At 35.7% G+C, this 16,855-nt stretch overlaps 1 long non-coding RNA gene across 3 annotated transcripts in view; it reads right to left on the bottom strand.

Moving 5' to 3' along the window:
• Positions 1 to 16,855, bottom strand: part of LOC144287837 (uncharacterized) — a 240,167-nt gene that overhangs the window by 113,102 nt on the left and 110,210 nt on the right. For 2 of the 3 annotated variants that reach the window (XR_013355601.1, XR_013355603.1), the window contains exon 5: positions 3,359 to 4,074. The exons of the other annotated variant lie outside the window; for it this stretch is intronic. This is a non-coding gene — a long non-coding RNA (uncharacterized LOC144287837). Of the gene's footprint in view, positions 1 to 3,358; positions 4,075 to 16,855 lie in introns of those variants that run through there. 3 annotated transcript variants of the gene reach the window in all.

Genomic DNA, 16,855 nt, shown 5'->3' with positions numbered 1-16,855 from the left:
GTCTTAGTCTCTTTGCACTACTAAAGCAAAACACCACATACTGGGTGGATTATAAACAACAGAAATTTATTTCTCACAGTTCTAGGGACTGGAAGTCTAAAATCACGGCTTTGACATAGTGAGGCAAGGGCCCTCTTCTGGGTCGTGGGCTTCTCGTTGTATCCTTACATGGTAGAAGGCGGTAGAGAGCTTTGTGGGTTTTCTTTTATAAGGGCATTAATCCCATTCATTTGGGCTCCACCTTCATGATCTAATCTTCCCTCGAGGGCCCCACTACTAATACCATCACTTTTGAGGATTAGGATTTAAACACATGAATTTTAGGACATAAACACTTAGACCATAGCACTGAGGTTATAAGAAAGTATAACAAATGTGTGGGAAGAAGTTCTAAGAGAAGCAAGGAAGATTTTGTACACAGGTAAAAAGAGTAACCTTTGATTCATATGGTGAAACTGTAAAGACAAATAAATTTATAATTTTGTGGAGAAATGACCCGTGTCACAACATCCCATTCTTTCCGTTTTTTTGGACAGTAGGAGCCTACCTTCAGTGGATACCTTGCTCCAAGTTGTAAAACTGCCTCTGGTCATAAAGATAAAACAATTTACTTTTCTTTTGGGTAAAGCCAATTTGCAAATAGAGGCCTATGACTGGCCTATGGTGGACCATGACTCCATCACTACCTCCATCTCAGCTCATCTAGCACTCTGATTCAAGGAGTCCATTCTCTACTCTTTCCCCTATTGCAATAGCTCTGACTAGTCTAATTTGCCTGTTTAACTTAACCCAGTGTAATTCTGACTTTCACAATCGCCCATCTTCCTTGAATTCTCCTGGAGAATTGTACTTCCCCTGACTTGCTTTCATGCACAGGGAGGTCTAGCCTGTTTCATCAGGCATAGGGAGACTTCCTAATCAGTGCTGCCTGAAACACAATGTTAACATTCTTATAGAGAGGGGTGATATGTTGGTTCATGGCAACCAGCTAGAGAAGAGGCACATTATCCTTTGGGAGTAAAAATCTTCTTAGAGCAATTCTTAAGTAACAACCTCTGTTTTATCAGTACTGTATGACATCGTTTCTCTCCAGATGCTGACAGGTTCTGTTTGAAGAACTGTGTAAATAGGTGTGACTGATATTTAATGAGGCTGCTTCTTCAAGCCACCCATATATGCAGTGCTTATTTGTTTATGAGCATACCTTCATAGCATCATAGTTCCTAGTCATAGCATCCTAGGAACCCATATTGAAAGATGCAACAGAACTCTTTCCTTCCTAAATAAATACTACATTATCTAGGCAGTTAGAGATTGACGGCTTCATTAGCAAGTCAGTGTACTTCAAGCTTCTTACTGATGCTATGATGTTTCTATCAATGCATACTGTTCTCTAACCAGAGCTGAAATGTGCTGTTTAAATGTTTTAAAGTGGAATATTACCAATTAAGGCAATAGATATCCTTAGAAAGTGTGCAAATTTGCAAATGTATGCATCTTTATCCATCTTTTCCTTTTTCAAAAATTCTGCATTCACAAATCAAGCATACCAGAGAACAAAAGTTCTAAGTGGTTTAATTATTCTGCTTTGAAGAAATGGGAAGAGACAATACTTCAGATAATCAACATTTAAGTTATTTAGAGATATACAGGATGAATTCAACTTTTTGAATTGCTCTTGACACTTAATAATTTTTAGTTTGAAATAATTTTATTTTCTTTGATTTTCATGCTTTTAGGCTTTTTCAAAAGTATAATGTATTCAATTACATGAGATAATCTCTATTAGGATGGTTTACAGCTTTTCAGATTCTTTTAAACTTCTATGCTTTTGGGGCTCCTGGGTGGTTCAGTCAGATAAGTGCTAAGTGTCTACCTTTCTTAGGTCAGGATCTCAGGTCCTGAGATCACATCTGGCTCCTTGGGAGGGAGGGAGTGGGGAGCCTATTTCTCCCTATCCCCTGCTTGTGCTCTGTCACTCTCTCTCTCGAGTAAATTAATTTTTTTTAAAATGTGAACTTCTATGTTTTTTCTACTATATTTTTTCTTACTTTGAGAATCTTTTTCTATTTTCTATTTCTAACTACTAGTCAGATTATTATGTTCACACATAAGGCATTCAGATATAATTTTAAAAGTAAGTGAAAAATCAATATTTTGATTCAATTTTTTCAAATGTTTAATTTATTTATAAGATATTTTGTTATAATTTTTGGTTAACTAGGTAAATTAAAATATATTTACTAAAATCCTGTCTAGGCACCCTTGAAGTCCAAATGAATTCACAAGTCTTCATTCTTGACACTCAAGTAAAGGATACCTGTATATTTAAGCATTATGAACAAAACTAAACCTATGTTTAGGGAGGAGCTAAGATATTAACCCTCTATTTTCCCTTCTCGAATTCTAAAAGAAAACAATATGGAGATTCAGATTTTTATCTTTTTTTCTTGTGATAGATTGCTAGTAATTAATGTGATGTTAATAGCCCCTTTAGGAATTCAATTTTTCAGGTCCCATACAAGGGGATTCCTAGGTTCCTTAGATTGTACTCATAAGGGAGGTTGTGAGTTACTGAATTCTGTTTCAGAGCATCACCCGAACAGATGAGGAATTCTTCTGTCTGGAATTTAATCATTTTGTATTGCTTTCTTGAGTATCCATCTATGTTACAAGTTTGTTATGTCAAAAGTTGGAACTTATCTTTCATTGGCTTATTTCACACAAGACCTGATCATAGAAATGAAGGAAATCATCTAACTGTTGGCCTTCCTATTAAGGGAGGCAAGTTTGCCATGTCATATATAGAATGCATAAGACAATTAAGAAGACGTTTTATTCAGTCTCACTTCAATAGGGAGAATGTTCATTAATGAAGAATATCTGTAAGCAAAAAGGATCACTAGGACTTTAGAGAGGTAGGTAAACAAAGGAGTCATCAAGAAGTCTTAGGATAGGCATGTGGCAAAATGGAAATGGGTGTTATCTCAGAATGTGCAGGGAATGAGGGGAGCTATATGGCCCTTTGTGGTTAGCCATTCCTTGAAATGCAAATGAATGTGGGTGTTTCTTAACCATCTCAATTTCTCTGGGCTAGAGATCAGATAAAGCTCAACATTGTAAATAGGTATCAAGGCAATTGCCTGCAAGATCATGCAAAGTTATCTCCTGCTCATCATGTATGTGAAGCCTAAAATTATTTACTATCTGGATTGTTAACATAAGATGAATGCTTTCCAAAGAATGAAAGTGTAATTATCCCCCTTTCATTTGGGTTAATGATACTTAGGCTTTGTGTACTTTCCAATAGAAATATGAAGAAACAAGCATTATTTATTTCTCAAAGACATACACACAATTTGTAGAAGAATAGCTCATGCTTTTGTCAGTTCTTCTATTACAAGCAATATAAATTATTTTGGAGGACTGGAGTGACTCAGAATCTGTAGTAACATATTTTGGGAAAACTAATACCAGGTTTGTAGGCTCTTCCTTTTCCAGTTGACAGAAAAACTCTCATATGGAAACCATCCAATAACTTTGTTGTAAGAAGCAGGATTTTCCAAGGGTCTCTACATATGGTTGTCTCCTGTACTCATACATGGCTCTCTCTCTCTCTCCAATTTACAATGACAACTAGTATATTCTTAATGATTACTATTTATTGAATCTTACTTAAGTATAAAATTGATATAACCATAAATAAATGCTCCTAAAATTGTTCTTTTTTCTTCTGGCACTGATATTTTTTCTTCCTGAAATTATTAAAAAACATTTTTTCTTCTGAGATTTCCTTTCTTTTCTCTTCTTTTAGTCATTCTAAATGTAATTTATCTTTCTTGCTCCTATTGTTCTTTGAATATCTGATGATCCCAGGATGACTATTCATTTTTAGGAATGAAGAACCAAGTCAATTCATTAACATTGCTGGAATGGAATTCCTGTTTTTATCAGTTTTTCCCATGAATGAAAAAAATTGGATATATGTTGGTATTGCATTGGGATTAGTAACGCAATTGATATGCTTACTTTTACAAGAGGGATAAGAAGCTGGACAACAGGCTGTTACTTGCCCTATAAAAAAAAAAAAAGAAGAGACAATTTAATCCTGAAAGCCAATCACTACCTTCTCTTTGACAGGCCACCAATTTCAAGAATTTCTTTCTTACTCTGGGAGAAAACTCTATTGCCACTCTGCTGACGAAGAGGGTTAAATGGTGAAATCAGCAAACATTAATTAATCACATTCTCTCTTTCGAGATCCATTTGTTTTAGCAACTACTTTGATGACTAATGTTCCATTAACTTTTATGCTTCACTAATTCAACGTATATTTATCAACCATCACTGTCCCACTTTCGGAAAACATCTCTTTGAAGAAACTGTACATCAGCCCAGTCCTCCAAGTACTCAAATCTGGTGGGATTCAGAAAATTGAATAGATCATAGCAATAGAAGGTAGTATGTTCTTCTAGAGATGAAGTATGGAAGAAACAATAAGGGCTTCTAGTACCAATTTGGGGGACAATGTTACAGAAAGCTGAGGCATAGGATAATCAGAAGTCACAGAGTCAAAGAGGATGGGCTGGGAGAGGGAGAATTGTATTGCACAGAAAAGGAACCACATCCACTCTTGGGGAACTTATCACAGTCTAGTGGAGTTACTGAGGGTAAAATCAGGCTACTGGGAGCAAAAGCCAGACTGAGTGATTGAGAACTAAAGATGTAAAGACAGTGAGAGCAAGCTACTATTGGATAAGTTTAGCTGTGATGAGGAGCAGAAGTACCAGATGGTGCTGGATAATAGATCATAGAAAATGATTTTCCTAGCCCTAAGTCCCTTCATTCTGGCTATTGATTTACATACAAATAAAAAGTTAAACAATTGTCAAAATATGACCATGAATTTCATTGTATATGCCCTGATAAGAAAAAGGAAAACAGTTCAGGGAGCTATTATGTAATGAAGTGAATTAGATTTAGTAAAAGCCAATTTCTACTGTATAAGCACATATAGTGGGGGAGAACACTGAGACAAGTATCAGTGTTGGATGGCAGACCCTTTGCCAAAGTGTTTTTCTTTGCAGATGGAGAGGGATATGGGCTGGAGAGATAAAATAAAAGCCCATTGAAAATGTGGTTCAAATGTCAAGACTGATAACACCAAACATGCCCAATGTTTGTTTGTTTACCATTATCTAATAATGAAGCTTATTTATCTAATAAGGCTTTCTGGAGGAGCCAGAAAAGGCTTTCAAGTAGGTCTAAAAATGGTTTGAGAGAGCAAGAAGAGGTGACTGGAGTTGGGTTTCATTCTTGGGTAGGATCAGAGAGAGGATTTCCTCATATGGGACCATGGCTTACATGGTTTAAACTTTTTGCTTGCACTAAAAAGGTATCCAGGATTTCTCACCAGTTTTCCCAGCTGTGGGACCTAAGGGGCTGGCACAGTGATGGAATTGAAAACTGTCAGCAGGCAGCATAAAAAATAAATACAACTCTTTTTTTTTTTTAAATACAGCTCTTTATGCACAGAGAAATCCTTCTCAAACTATGAATGTGACAAAATGCTTTTACTGATTCCATGATGCTATAAGATACTAAAATAAGATTTAAATAACAGAAAATTTAACCATGAGAATTCTTCAATTACTTTCTGAGGTAGGGGGAATTCTTTATTTAGAAACCACATTTCAAGTAATCACTCCGATCCAAACATAAACAACTATTAATTTGTTAGACGAGTTAATTTTAGCTGAAAGAGCTGAGACTGCTTAGATGACCAGCCTGAGCTCTTCCCAATATATAACCTTTGCCAAAGTTGTTTGAATCAGGTGATACAACTGATAGTGCATCTTTGACATTAAATCCTCAAGATCAAGAGGTCAAATGTGGGGCTATGGTACTGAGTCAATGAGAAATGAAATTGATCTAGCTATGGAAGATCAAGAAGTTTTGTCTACATTATTCCAAAGGGACAAGTGAGTCTTTGGAGAAGACATTATAAAAATGATGTAATTATCATGATCTAACATCTGACATTTGACGAAGTAATCTTTCAAAGATTCTCAACTCAGCAAAAATTATAACCCTTAACACCATTCTTCCTTATTGAGATGCACAAACAATTATAAAATAACCAAATAAACTGCTGTCCATATGATCACAGGATCTTTTTCACAGGGATACAAAGGCCTTTAAATCACCAGAAGGAAGGAACACCCAGTTTTGATTAGTCTTCATCAGGCCATATTGCTTTAGCACTCATTGAAATTGCCTGCCTTATCCTGATTAAAAACATGGGCAGAGACAGCATCAACACCATTTTGGAAAATATTGTTGAGTATAATCATTCATCTCCGTGGGGCTTCTTCTGGGGCACCTGGGTGACTTTTTTGGTTGAGCAACTGATTTTGGCTCAGGTCACGATCTCAGGATCCTGGGATGAAGCCCCATGTCAGGTTCCACATTCAGTAGGGTTCAGTAGGGAGTCTGCTTGAGAATTCTCTCTCACTCTCTACCTCTGCTCCTCCTCCTGCTCTTTCTCTCTCTCTCTCTCTCTCTCTCTCTCTCTCTCTCACACACACACACACACACAAAGTAAATAAATATTTAAAAATAAATAAATAAAATATGCTTCTTTTTAGAATCTTAAATGACTCTTAAGTAGAATAAATTTATAATACCTGAACTATTCCATAAAGAGATATGGAAGAGTGTTAATTCTGACTCTCACTATTATTGGGTATGCAGTAATATGATAGTAATAAGTTAGTGTGGTCACAGATGGTTAGTGATTTTTCTTTTTTTAAGATTTTATTTATTTACACAGAGAGAGAGAGAGAGAGGCACAGACACAGGCAGAGGGAGAAAGGCTCCATGCAGGGAATCCAACATGGAACTCCATCCCGGGTTCCCAGGATCACACCCTAGGCTGAAGGTGGTGCTAAACCACTGAGCCACCCGGGCTGCCCATGGTTAGTGATTTAAATGCACCTACATTCCTATAGAAGAGTAGATATTTGGGAAGCCAGAACTCAGCCACTCAAGAGGCAGTGAGATTCAAGAGACCTATTTTGGTTAATAGCATTAAAAAAGTAAATTGCCACAAAGGACAGACATTATTTTGAAAGCAGAAACATATGAATATATTTTATTATAGACTTAATGAAAAACGACCTTGAAAATCAACCAAACCTCTTAAAATTAAAAGCCAAAATCCATAACTTTCTCCAAAAATAGGCAGAAAAAATAATTTTCTGTATTAGGATTGGCTAATTTATTGACAACACTTGCAGGAATTTATTTTGACTTTTTTTTCTTAAATTGCATTATGTTATATTAAATGAGAAGTATTAACTCCAGTGAATTTATTATGAGTGTATGCCACGGATCCTGAGCCTGGGTTTAAAGTCTACTGCTGCCCTTTGCTATCTATATGAAATTGGCTATATTCTGATGTAAACTCTTTGTGTATCAGTTTCTTCATCTATAAAATAGAAATTTTATTTACATGCTTTAATGCTAAACTGGTTCAGAAAGAGTTATGACTGCCAATTTTTCAAGTTGAAATTTAACATATTAATAAAAAAGATTCCTACATGTTCACATAATGTTTTACTTATCTGCTTCTACTTATGTATGTTAATCTTTACTGCACTGTTTTTAATGCAGAAACTGTGATATACATTTCATCATCCTTTTAATTTCTCATCCCTGGGTTTTTACATATGCATATTTGCTTTTGTGATTCATATGTTACTCATTTTTTAAATTATTCATCTCTGTCCACTATGTAGAATTCACTATTTTACTCCTCATTATGTATTCTTCCCAATTTTTATTTTGTAATATAGTCTGGAAATTGAGACCTATAATTATATATATTATTGTTTTATATTACACCTTTTAAATTTCCATGTTGAAATTTATGTTTTATAATTAAATTTAAATAGCCATTTGTGAATGTGTATATATATATATATCTATACACACACACACACACATATATAGCTTACATTGCTCATTACTACACAAATTCACTGTGTGAATAACTAGCACATGAAAAATAACTAAATCATATAGAATTATTCGATGAAAATCTTTACTGCTTGAAATTTTCTAATCCTAGCACCACTGCCTTTTGTCGTTTGTTGATGCAAAGAGAACTTGATTTTTGCCCAGTTATAGGTTATTTGATGTTTCTCTAATTTTCTTTGTTTGGCAAAATGTTGTGCACTAAGGCAGCATTTTGTTTCTTGCTTTGTGTTTGACCCCAGTTCCATTCCAGGGAGAAAATGCGGTTCTGTCTGGTATACTCCCCAGCACTCTGATTTTCAATGTCACTGAAGAGTATCTAGTAAAGTCTAATGAATCTGTTTTCCTATTGGTTTGCTCATCTTTGTCCTTAAGGTCTCCCAAGCACAAGGTCAAGTGGCTATAAAAATTAATCTGCAAGGTCAAAAGCAGTTTCAAGTGGCCTATTTTCTGTTTGAGCTTTGTCTACCTGGATTATTTGCAATTGTAGATGAGATTTAGTTTTGTACCAAATGCCTTTTATGTCCTATGTCACAATCCTTCAAATCACTAAAATTTGAGCATAACTGTAATAAAGAGCTTTGAAACTCTACCCCACATCCCAACTCAAGTACTCTACACAGTGTCTCTCAGTTCTTCTGCCTCGAATTTTTCTCTAAAATTTAAGGAAGAATAATGCCAAGCCCTTCAAAATGCAGTTAATTTCAGAAAGGGAGACAGAACGTAAAGACTGCTAACTCTGGGAAACGAACTAGGGGTGGTAGAAGGGGAGGAGGGCGGGGGGTGGGAGTGAATGGGTGACGGGCACTGGGTGTTATTCTGTATGTTAGTAAATTGAACACCAATAAAAAAATAAATTAAAAAAAAAAAAGTGGGGTCCTGATGGAAAAAAAAATGCAGTTAATTTTCCTGGGGGCGGGGCATTCTTAACAAATAAGGAAAGGGAGTTGATCTATTAACGCTCCAACATCGGATCCCTTGAGGTATGATTTTGACAGTCATTCTATAAGGTTTCATTTTGGGTTTTCTTCCTTCTGTGTCTGACTCATGTCACTCCTTACCTCCAATCTATGGGACTGACTCTCAAATAAATTACTAGCTTTGAGGTTTACACTTCAGGGACTGCTTTTGAAAGAACCCAAATTAAAATCAGGTCCTTCACAGTTTTTTTCTCTTAATTACTAAGCCATCCTATTTTATCACAGAAGTGAATTTTGGGCTTTTATCATTTTCCTTCAGCATAGTATTGAATACTCTGGTAGAAATTCCTTGACGTTTATGGCATGTAACAAATATGAAGCTGCATTATTTTTATCCTTGCCATTTCCAACTTATTTGGTCATATTCAATATCAAGAATATAAGAGGAGGTAGGGAATTCTGCTTCTACCCAAGATGGAGTAACAAGTATCATATTTACCATCTATCCTTAAAGAACCAAAAATTGAAAAAATAAATTAAATAGGTAGAGTAACAGTGATCCCTAAGAGATGGGAAACATGAAACCCCCCAGCTTAATCACTAAAGAAGGGTGTCAATAGGCAGAAGCAAGGGTAGCCCCGGGTTGAGGGATAGATGAGGCTAAAACGACAACTATAATCCACAGGGTAGAACACCAGAGATGAACGATTTGTATAGGAGGAGATCTCCAGAGATCTTCAAGGGGTACTTTTCAGCAAAGTGATTATTAGCATATGAATGAATCTAACTGAGCTGAAGCAACAATGCAAGAAACAGAAATAAACAATTTAAGATTGGAAGGAAAAAAAATAAAACTGACTCTATTTGGAAACCACATTATTGTCTACATAAAGAATTTCTAAGTACCTACAGAAAAGCTAATAGAACTAGTAAGTGAGTTTAGAAAAGCTGTAGGATACAAGGTCAGTATCAATACAATATAAATGTAAAAATGCAATTGTATTTCTAAATGCTAATAATGGACAATAGAAATTCAACTTTAAAAATAAACACCAGGGGTGCCTGGATGGCTCATTTAGTTGAATGTCTGCCGTCAGCTCAGGTCGTGATCCCAGGTCCTGGAACTGACCCCTGCAACAGGCTCCCTGCTCAGCAGGGAGTCCACTTCTCCCTCTCCTTCTGCTTGTACCCCTGCTTGTGCTCTCTCTATATATCAAACAAATAAATAATCTTTTAAAAACTAAAGACTATCTGCAATAGCACCAAAAAACATGAAATATTAAGTATCCATCAATAAAATATATGTAAGAACTATATGCAGAAAACTATTACACACTGATGAAAGAAACCAAAGACCTGAAAAGATGGAAAGATGTATCATGTTTAAAGACTGGGAGGTACAATGTATAAAGACAAAAATTTAAAAAAAAAGATGCAAATCCTTTTATAAAAGGTATAAGGTCAAAGCAACTCAAATCAAAATTGTTGCAAAATTTTGGCAGAAGTGAATGTTGATTTAATAATTTATAAGAAAAAGTAAAAGAACTAGCTAAGCCAAATAATTTTGAAAATAGAATGAAGTTGAAAGACACACTACAAATCCATAATAATCAAGACAACATGATATTGGTAACAAAGATAGACACATAAATCAATGGAACAGAATAGGAAACCCAAAATACACCGATTTTTGTAAGGGAAATTAATTTGTGACAGAAGTTCACAGGCAATTCAATGCAGGGAAAGTTTGTTTGTTTGTTTAATTCCAGTATAGTTAACGTACAGTGTTATGTTAGTTTCAGGTGCACAGTATAGTGATTCAAGAATTCTAGGTATTATTCGGCACTCATCATGACAAGTAACTCTTAATCCCCTTCACTTATTTCACCCATCTTCCCCCTACCCCAAACCTCCCTCTGATAACCATCAGTTTGATTTCATAGAAGAGTCTATTTTTGATTTGTCTCTTTTTTTTCTTTGTTCATTTGTTTCTTAAATTCCACATATGAGTAAAATCATATGATATTTGTGTTTCTCTGATTGATTTCACTTAGCATTACACTCTCTAGAGTGTTGATGTTGTTGTAAATGGCAAGATATCAGTCTTTTAATGGTTGAATAATATTCCATTATCTACACCACTTCTTCTTTATCCATTTATCTATCAGTGGACACCTGGACTGCTTCCATAATCTGGCTATTTTAAATAATGCTGCAATAAGCATAGGGGTGCAGATATCTATTTGATTTAGTGTTTTCATATTCTTTGGGTAAATACCTGGTAGTGGAATTATTGAATCATATGGTAGTTCTATTTTTAGTTTTTTAAGGAGCTTCCATACTGTTTTCTAGAGTGGTTCCCACAGTTTGCATTCTCATCAATAGTACACAAAAGTTCCTTTTCGTCCACATCCTTGCCAACACTTGTTTCTCATGTTTTCTATTTTATCCGTTGTGACAGGTGTGATGTAATAACTCATTGTATCTCATCAGGGATGATGAGTGATGTTGAGCATCTTTTCATGTGCCAGTTGGCCATTTCTATGATGTCTTCTTTGGAGAAATGTTTGTTCATGTCTTTTGCTCATTTTTAATTGAATCATTTGTTTTTTGGTGTTAGGTTTTATAAGTTCCTTATATATTTTGCATACTAACTCTTTATCAGATATGTCAGATATTTAATTTGCAGATATCTTCTCCCATTCAGTAGGTTTTCTTTTAATTTTGTTGGTTGTTTCCTTTGCTGTGCAGAAGCTTTTTATTTTGATGTAGTCTCAATAGTATATTTTTGCTCTTGTTTCCCTTGCCTCAGGGGACCTATCTAGAAAAATATTGCTATGGCCAATGTCAGAAAAATTACTGTCTGTGCTCTCTCTTAGGATTTTTATGGTTAGGTCTTTAACCCATTTTGAACTAAGTCTCTTATAAGCAGCAGATATGTGTCTTGGTTTTTTTGTGGGGTTGTGTGTGTGTGTGTGTGTTTATCCATTTCATCAACTTGTGTCTTTTGACTAGAGCATCTAGTCCATTTGCATTCAAAGTAATTGTTGATAGATATGCACTTATTGCCATTTTGTTACTTGTTTTATGTCTGTTTTTGTAGTTCTTGTCTGTTCCCTTCTTCTCCTGCTCTCTTCTCTCACGGTTTGTTGGTTATTTTTGGTGATATATTTACCTTACTTTTTCTTTGTTTTGTATATCCATTATTGGTTTTTGATTTGTGGTTATCATTGGGTTTGTATATAACATCTTCTGTATACAGCAGTCTATATTTAGCCAATGATCACTTAAGTTTGAACCCATCCTTTACACTTAGTCCACAACCCCCTCTCCCACATTTTAGGTATATGATATCATACTTTATATCCTTTTATTTTATGAATCTCTTGACTGATTTTTATAGATATATTTATTTTTACTGTTTTTGTGCTTCCTACTTGTCTTACTTCTATTTATGGTCTTTCCTTTTCACCCAAAGTGTCCCCTTTATGATTTCTTGCAGGGATGGTTTAGTGGTCATGAATTCCTTTAACTGTGGTTTGTCAGAAAGTTCTTTATCTCTCTTCCTATCCTGAATGATAGCCTTGCTGGATAGAGCATACTTGGCTATAGGTTTTTTGCCTTTCAGCACTTTGAATATATCATGCCACTCCCTTTTGGCCTGCAAAGTTTCAGCTGAAAAAAATCTGCTGACAGCTTTATGGGGTTTCCTTTGCATGAAACTATTTGTTCTCTTTTGCTGCTTTTAAAATTCTATTTATCACTATTTTTTTTTTTTTTTTTTTGCCATTTTAAATATCTTGTGTGTTGGTGTGGGACTCATTGCATTGATTTTGTTTGAGGCTCTCTTCCCACCTGAATCTGAATTTCTGTTTCATTGTCTAGATTCAGGAAGTTTTCAGCTATTATTTCTTCAAGTAGATTTTTGGCCTCCTTTTGTCTCTCTTCTCTTTCTGCGATCCCGATAATGCAAGTGTTATCAGGCTTAATGGTATTGCTGAGTTCCCCAAGTCTATTTTAATTTTTTATTGTTTTTTTTTTCTCTCTCCTGTTCAGCTAGATTACTTTTCATTACTCTGTTCTCCAGGTTGCTGACCTGTTCTCCTTCTTCTAGTTTACTGTTTATTCCATTTTTGTATTATTAACTTTAGAGGTTTTAAAAAAGATTTTATTTATTTATTCATGAGAGACACACAAAGACAGGAAGAGACATAGGCAGAAGGAGAAGCAGGTTCCATGGAGGGACCCCAATGTGGGACTCTATCCCAGGATTCCAGGATCATGCCCTGAGCCAAAGGCACACACTCAACTGCTGAGCTACCCAGGCATCCCTGTTAATTTTAGTTATAGAGTTCTTAATCTCTGATCGATTTTTTTAAATGCTTTCTATTTCTTTGTTAGGGGTCTCACTGAGGTCCTCCACTACTTTTAAGTCCAATGTGTATCTTAAGTCTGTTAGTCTATTACCTTAAATTCTTTATCAGACATATTACTTATTTCTGTTCCATTTAGGTCTCTTGCTGTGATTTTGTCCTGTTCTTGCATTTGGGATATACTCCTCTATCTCCTCATTTCATCTCACTCTTGGTATCTGTTTCTATGTGTTAGGAAAGTCAGCTACGTGTCCTGCTCTTGAAAGTAGCAGCCTCATGAAGAAGAGCTCCTGTAGTACAATGTCTCTGCATTGCGAGTCACACCAAATGTTTTCCAGAGATGCAGTAGCCCTGAGCTTCAGGGTGCTTTCCCTGTTTTATCCCCTGAGAAACTTTTTTTGGTAGGCCAAGACTACAGCCAGACCAGATGTCAGCCCCCAGCCTACTGATGTGGTGTGTGTGTGGTTATCTTTCCCTCTCCCAGGGCATGAATCACTTTGGAGTGATGTTGGCCCCTGTCAGCTTGGCTGCTTACATACTGCCAGACTTGTGACACCTCTTTGGCTAGGTTCTCACCAAAAGTGTACTGGAGGGATCAGGATCATAGGAAAATGCAGGGGCAGCATGGGCAACATTAACAAGGTTTCTGTAAGTCTGCTATGGAAGGAGACCAGAAGAGGCTTGGATGGAGGCGGCATGTCTGCAGAGGAACATGTGGTGGGGTGTACTATTGTTAGCAAGTTAGGTAGTGAATTTCAGGGCCACATTGGTTCCCGCAGTAGTCCATGTGTTTAGGATGGAGTGTGGGGGAGGGAAATGGTGCTCCTTAGTTCCTGGAGAAGTTGCCCAAGGATCCTTGCCCCTCCAGCATAAGCTCTAAATTAGTAAACAAACTTACCTCCTATATATCCCAGGTGTTTTTCAACTGCTTCTTCTATGTTGTATCTTCAAAGGGCTGTTTGTTGTGTTGTTTCTTTAAGGATGGGGACTTAGTTTCCTCTCCCCCTCCTGGCTTTCCTAGAGTGAAAACTGCTGATGTTTAAAGTTCCAGTTTTAAGTCCCACTGATTGTAAAAACTCAAGAAATGTGGCACCCCACTTTCCAAAGCCAAATATTATGTGGCTTCATCTACCCTGTGTGAGCTCCCTGGTGTGATAGTCTGTTTCTCTCCCTTCTTCATGCCTGCAGGGTCTCTTCTTATTGCAGACAGTTCCATGTGTCCCATTAGCTCCTGACTGCCCCTCTGCCCTTCCTATCCTCTTTGATGTGGCCTATCTTCTACATTTAGTTGTGAAGAATATGTTCCCTCAGTCTTTGGATAATTTTCTGAGTTATTTACATTGATTTGAGTATTTTCTAGTTGTATCCATAGATGAGGTATCCATATATTTTATCTTTCAACAAACTGTTTTGGTATGATTAGATTTCACAGTAAAATAACAACAGCAACAGCAACAACATGACAACTTTCATCCATATCTTCCATCATATTAAAAATTAATTCAGAAATTAATCATAGGCCTAAATATAACATACCATAAAGTTTGAAGAATATAGAACAATATCTTTGTAACTTTAGGTTAAGCTAAGATCTTAGGTAACACTAAAAATAAGGTACATAAAAGAAAAAAATGATAAATTGGACTTCATCAAAATTAAGTCAACTGATTAGCAACATTACGTCCATTTGTAGGATTTCTTCTGCCATGTAAGATCACATAATCACAGATTCCAGGAATGAGAATGTAGATCATTGGAGGATCAGTATATAGTTCACTACAAATCTCAAACGAAATATTAAATTTAAAAAGTGAGAGTCAAAGTCTACATACCGTATAATTCTGATTATATGACATTCTCTATGAGGTCAAATAGAAGTACTGAAAGTAAATAAGTAATTTCTAGGTTTAAGAGTGGGCAGAAGAAATTGACAACAAAGGGACACAGGGAGATTTTTGGTTCTGATGGAAATGTTCTATATCTTGATTATGGCAGTGGTTCTACTCAACAATAAATCTTGTTAAATCTTGCAGAGCCATATACTAAAAATTATGAACTTTGGTGTATATTAATTATAACTTAAACACAAAATAAAAGCAAATATGAAAATAAGGGAGCTCAGAGAATGAATTTCCTATGTAGGTTATTATCATTTGTAGAAGTAAATTTAATATATTTTAAAAATAAATGCATTGTAAGAAAGAAGATAGAAGAAAAATAAAAATGGCTTTAAAAAGTAGGAGTGTGGGCAGCCCGGGTGGCTCAGTGGTTTAGCGCCTCCTTCAGCCCAGGCTGTGATCCTAGAGACCCGGATCGAGTCCCACCTCAGGCTCCCTGCATGGAGCCTGCTTCTCCCCCTCTGCGTAGGTCTCTCTCTCTCTATTATGGATAAATAAATAAAATCTTAAAAAAAATAGGAGTGAGATGCATTCAGGATCTTCTAAATTTTAATATCTGCATGAGGTCTTCATCAAGATGTCATGAATTGGTTCTTTAGAATAATACAGTCCTTAATCCTAAGCTACTGCCTTGTAGCTCAACGTTTTAAGACACAAGAAGAAGCTTGTGCAATTTTTGCACTGACATTCTTTTTAAACTCTTACGCAAAGTTGTCAGTTAATTAGAAATTATAGGATATTCATGCCAGCAAACCCCATCTTGCTCCTTAAAAAATTGCCCTGGACAATATTCCTTTGTATGCCACTTTCCAATTTAATATGGTAGGCTTTCATAATTTTCTAAGCTGAGTTATAATAATAGATGTAGCTTCATCATTTCAATTATTTTTTATTTTCAATATTTTCTTAATACCAATAAGTTTATTATAATACAAGGATCAGCACAGTTATATATTACCAGTGGAGACAGACAGAGCGTACAGTGTCAATTTGATTAAAATAATAGCACTAGCATCCAAAATGCCCTTGTGGCTTTTGTCAGTACACTCTTCCCTTTTAATTTGTTCTTTCCTGGAATTTAGCAAGTATAATTTGTTCTCATTGTTTAAATTGTGAAGAAATAAATCTCATAATTATTACAATTTTTCCCCTTCCATTTACTATGCCTTATATGCTCCACAGGAAGTAGTACACACAGAGGTCATTGCCAGTAGAAAAAATCATTTTGAACTTGACTTGTTTTTATTAGATTCTCCTAATTTACTCTAAAAAAAGGGCAAGCAATTTTCGTTATCTTTTCAAAAAAGTACTATAATTCCATATATCATTCATTTAATTTTAATTTTAATTTTAATTTTATTTTACATGTGACCACTTAAATGCATACCTTTCCAAATGATACTTAGATCCTATGATTAAGTGTTTGAACCATGTTACCATGAGTGAGAGAGAGTGAGGCCAGATGTAGATCAGGATGGAGAAAATGAAGATTTTAGAGTTTTATTATATTCACAGTTTCCTGGGGAGAGCACAGTATGCCATGCAGGGCCACTTGGAAAAGCATGTGATCAATCAGTCATGATGCAGAGAGGATGAAGCTGTTGGCAAACACTTTTTTGTGGTCTCT

Source organism: Canis aureus, chromosome 17 (genome assembly GCF_053574225.1).
Source record: "Canis aureus isolate CA01 chromosome 17, VMU_Caureus_v.1.0, whole genome shotgun sequence".
NCBI lineage: Eukaryota > Metazoa > Chordata > Mammalia > Carnivora > Canidae > Canis > Canis aureus.
The sequence above is the reverse complement of the archived record's forward strand: the minus strand, read 5'-3'. Positions and strand labels throughout refer to the sequence as shown.